General features: G+C 39.4%; 1 long non-coding RNA gene across 1 annotated transcript; it reads right to left on the bottom strand.

The window, feature by feature from the left end:
- Nucleotides 1-4,030: 4,030 nt before the first annotated feature.
- On the bottom strand, nt 4,031-4,992 carry LOC145432401 (uncharacterized). The gene is made up of 2 exons (XR_013912679.1): nt 4,873-4,992; nt 4,031-4,279 (listed from the first exon to the last, which is right to left on the bottom strand). It is a non-coding gene; the product is annotated as an uncharacterized LOC145432401 (long non-coding RNA).
- Between the last annotated feature and the right edge of the window lie 315 nt (nt 4,993-5,307).

Here is a 5,307-nt window from a genome sequence, read left to right on the forward strand (position 1 = left end):
ATGCATTACAGAATCTGTGACTTAAGCAGAACCCAACTTGTTAGCACTGGTTAGGAAGAATATTTGCAAAGCAAGCCAAATCCTTACACATCAATGCTTGAAATGGTTGTCCAAGGACAGCTAAAGGTTGCACGTTAACATATTTTAGGGCCCGATTCACAAAATATATAAACACATGAATGCATATATTCCATTAAGGACCTGACATAGAACACATTTCATATAATACTGTATATAAATACAGTACACTGTTCTTGCTTTGCATTTCATCCTGTTTTTCTAAGCTTGTAAAAAAAGAAGTAATTGGTTCATGGGCCATCAAATAATTTCCATGTATTCAAATTCAAATTCAAATTTTTTATTTGTCACGTACACAGTCATACACAGTACGATATGTAGTGAAATGGTTGGACAACTGCTCGTGACCTAAAGAAAACAAAAAAGGAAAAGGCTATGAATAAGATAGGAAATAAATATGAAAAATTAAAAAGGGTAAATTTAACTAGGAAGGAATAGAATATAAATTAAGGTTAAAAATGAAATAACTGTACAACACAAATTAGAATGAAGGGTAAATTTAACTGGGAAGAATAAGATAAAGATAAATATATAAATTAAAGTTGAAAATAAAATAACTGTACAACAAAATACACAATACACAATATAGAACTATATAAGAATGTATGAAGAAATCTAAATATAAATAAATATATACACAATAACAGCAGCTGTACAAGTATTAACCGGAAATGAAGAATATAGTGACCAGTGTTGTGCAAAACCAAAGTCCAGAAAGTCCAGTGTGTGTGTAAGAACTGTATGTGTGGGTCAGTACTGTGTGGTGGTGTGATTGAGAGACCGTATCGCCTGCGGGAAGAAGCTCCTCCTCAGTCTCTCTGTGTTGGTCTTCAGGGAGCGGAATCGCTTTCCTGACCTCAACAGAGAGAACAGTCTGTTGTTGGGATGGCTGAGGTCCTTCACGATCTTCCTGGCCTTGGTCCAGCACCGCCTGCTGTAGATTGAGTGCAGGTCAGGGAGCTCGGAGCGGATGGTGCGCTCAGCTGACCGCACAACCCTCTGTAGAGCTCGTCTGTCCTGCATGGTGCTGTTCCCGAACCAGGTTAAGATGTTTCCCGCCAGGATGCTCTCTATGGTGCACGAGTAAAAGTTCCTGAGCACCTTGGAGGGCAGTTGGAAGTCTCTCAAGCGTCTGAGGTGGTAGAGACGCTGTCGGGCCTTTTTCACCACGGTGTTGATGTGACAGGACCATGACAGGTCCTGCGTGATGTGAACTCCGAGGTATTTGAAGCTGTCCACTCTCTCCACTGGGCACTCGTTGATGACGGGGGTCTGGTAGTTCCTCTCCTGCTTAGTGCTGAAGTCCACTATCAGCTCCTTTGTCTTACTGACGTTTAGAAGGAGGTTGTTCCTCTGGCACCAGTTCTCCAGATTCCTAATCTCCTTCAGGTAGGCCGTCTCGTTGTTATCAGAGATCAGGCCCACCACGACGGTGTCGTCAGCAAACTTGATGATGGTGGTGGAGCTGGTAGTGGCCACACCGTCATATGTGTACAAAGAGTACAGCAGGGGGCTCAGAACACACCCCTGGGGGGCTCCAGTGCTGAGAGTGGTGGAGGCTGAGACATGTCCGCCCATCCTTACTGCCTGTGGTCTGCCAGTTAGGAAGTTGGAGATCCACTGACACATAGATGAGCTGAGTCCCAGATGCTCCAGCTTGGTGGTGAGTGTGGAGGGAATTATGGTGTTAAATGCAGAGCTGTAGTCACGTGAGTAATTGTAGAAAAAAAAAAATACAAGACAACGGCAGTTAAAGTTGCAGATGGTTCCAAGCATAAACTTTATGCCACTTTTATGGATTTGCTTTTGGAGTCACTTGATGTTAGAGCTGTACGTTTTCCTTTTTTTGAGTAGTATTTCTGCCTGCAACTGCTGAGAAGCATGTCTTGGCATTTTTAACATGATGACAGAGAAAGTTTGCTTACGGCATCATTTCTACAGTCATTATAGAGAATGCCTGAGTATGCTACTGAGTATTTGCTATACCAAGAATCGGATGTACATACAGCTCTGTGTTGCAGACAATATCTATTTCCATTTTTTATAATAAACCAGTAGTTTTCAGAAATCCTTGTTTAGGTATGTTTTTTAATTATGAATAAAATGATTATGGAATTATTTTTCTTTCTCGTTCATTTGTTATTTTAAACAATTTCAGTGCAGTAGTGCAGTGGTGCAGTGGTCAGCGCTGCCACCCCAATGGGCTTCAATCTTGTGTCTTTCAGTGTGATTTTCATGTTCCTAGTACCTAAAGTTTCTTTCTACGTACTTGGGTTCTGTCACAGTCTAGAGGCATCCATCGATCCATCCATCCATGCATTTTCTGCTGCTTAACTGGGTCTCGGTGGCAGAGGGCAGTTTAAGCAGAGACCCTGAGTCCTTCCTTTGCTGTGCTGCAGTAGGTCTAAGCTGCTGGGGGATTCCCGTGATTTATTGAGTGCTTATTCTTCAGTAACTTTCTTCTGTCACTATGTGTTTATACACTTTTCAGCATTTAATTATTAGTTTTCATTCATCTTTGGCTCTCTCCCACAGCATGACCTTTTCCTGTCTACATGGCACATGGCGCCCCTCCCTGACCTTGGTTCTGCTGGAGGTTTCTTCCTGTTAAAAGGGAGCTTTTCCTTCCCCCTGTTGCCAAAGTGCTTGCTCATAAGGAGTCATGTGATTGTTGGGATTTTCTGTTTTCTTTGTATTATTGTAGGGTCTTTACCTTATAATATAAAGTGCCTTGAGGCAACTGTTGTTGTGATTTGGTGCTATATAAATAAAATTAAATTGAATTAAATTGAATTGAATCACACATCCCACTCCCCAGCCGAGTCACCCCAGCCAGCTCTTCCAGGGGGACATCAATGTGTTCCATGCCCTCCTAAATTTGTAAGTTTATTCACTTAAAATGAAATAAACAGTCTCTAATTTCCTTGGTGGTGGAGACAGAATATCGACCATATTGGACGATCGAGTTCTATTAACCCTCAAATGGTGAGGCTGTTTTCTTGCAATATCTAATTAATGGAAAGTTTTTATCATTTCATGTTCCATTTCCCAAAAAGCATGTTTTTATATTTATTCAAATTTTTAAGTTACATTTTATACATTTTACAAAATTGTCCTTTTTGTATAACTACCCCAACCTTCCATAAGTGGGTCGAAAATAAACTGCAAACTCATTTCCTATGGATTTTCATGGAAACCTTTGATTCTTATCAGCTGTAACCATCAAGAATATATATTTTGTTGACCTCAAAGAGGTTCAAATAACTACAGTACATGCCAAACAAGCCTGTCAAGTATGACTTAAAGATTTTTTGGGATTGTGACACACACATCCCCGATCGAATCTTTAGAATGGTTTAAACAGGGAAACAAACAGGGGAAGAAGATCAGAAGAATCTGAGAGAAACCATTGTTCAGGTTTACAACACAAAGTTTGGATTCAGTGGTGGCCTTACCATGATGGGCTACGTCAGCAAAAAGAGCAATGGCTGTTGTAGTCCTGAGCATGATGTATCACAACAAAATGATGGATAAAAATACCAGAAAAGGAAAAAAAAAAAACAATTGATCACATTACACAACAAAACCAAAGTAGGTGTAGCTACTATAGACCAGATGGCTGGCACCCACAGCAAATCCAGCATGTCCAAATTAACACTGTCGGATTTGATTTCAACACTATTAAAGTGTCTATATGGGTCCACACCAGAGTGTTAATTTAACTCTTTTTGGAGAGTTGGTATGTTAACTCTGATTTAGTGTTAAACACCAAATCTGTCTGGAGTTGATCATTTAACACTTGGTGTTAAGAGTTTATATATTAACTCTCAAAGAGTATTTTAGTTTAACTACGTAAGAGTTATCTTCTAATTCATTCTAAAAAGCGGGAATTTTACTGTTCTGAACTTCTAGACATTTCTTTTGGAAATAAACATTTACTAAAAAGATGCAATGGTTTTTGAAAAACATTTATTCTGAACTGTGCACCACAATTTCAAAACATTTTCTGAAAGATGTAACAGTGTACATGTTCTCACTTTCATTAGAATTTTGTTTATCAAAAGGTCTGACATGGTAAATGCAAATAACAGCATTCTCATCACTTATTTCTTCAATACAATATGCATGTCCTTCATTCATCCCTTTGTGGAACTTCAACGCACTTCTGCTCTCCCCCATATTCCATCTTCACAAGCATATCCTGTGCGGAGATCGAATAAAAATTAGTTGACATTAATTAATGGCACAAATAATCCAGTAAACAATTGCAGCACAGTAAAAAAAAAAAAAGGAATCCTCTTTGAGCCATTACTTGTGTAAAGTATTTTCCCAAAAGACAAGGACACAGGCAACAGGTAATACTGAACTAAATGTAAAACCTCAACCTTTTTAATTTTTACCTAAACCGTGTGCACAAAACTCTGGAGGGATCTATGCTAACGTAGAATCCAGTCAGGACGTCTGCTACTGCTGTTTGCTCGTTTTTTTGTTTTTTTTTATGGGCGATCGTTTTCAGGCTTCAAGTAGCACCATTATACCAACATTTCACATTCTAGACATTGTTTTAGGTGTATTTGACCAAAAGTTTGACTGAAAATTCACATGCAAGCTTTTTTTCAAGGCTGTGGTATTTGCCCGCAAACAATACCTTTCAGCTAGCTAAAACAGAATATTATGCTATCACTGAGCAACATGGCTAATGCCTTTCACACAGCTTTGTCTCAACTCCAAAGAGCCACAGAAGTAAAAGCTCATAATAATAATTGAAACAATCTTTAAAAAAAAATGACTTACCAAGCATGGCAAACAACTCAAATATGTAGAGCAAAATGTTCTGAAACGGCTTCACTTCAGCTTCGATTGGAGCCGTGCTGGGGGCGGAGTCTGTGAATTTACTCTAGAGATTGACAGACCACGTGACTTTCGCGCATTGCATGCCGGTAACTCGTGGCAAAACAATCCAAGTACCGCATCAAATGCAAGCATTTGCAGCACCGCAAAACGTTCATTCTTCGGTTCCAATAAATTCTTGCTTTTTCTTTGCCCCCCAAAAAGGTATGTACAAAACGAAGGAGAACAATGCCGGTCCGTACAAAGACAGACTTAATGAAAAGTCAAAGAAAAGATACGAGGAAAAAAATCAAACCAGTGAAAGTGTTAGATCCTTACGAGCACACAGAGGGACAAAATACGTTAGCGTGCTGCCCAACTTTCACCACGCTCATATTT

The sequence above is a fragment of the Astatotilapia calliptera genome, chromosome 12, assembly GCF_964374335.1.
Source record: "Astatotilapia calliptera chromosome 12, fAstCal68.1, whole genome shotgun sequence".
Lineage (NCBI taxonomy): Eukaryota > Metazoa > Chordata > Actinopteri > Cichliformes > Cichlidae > Astatotilapia > Astatotilapia calliptera.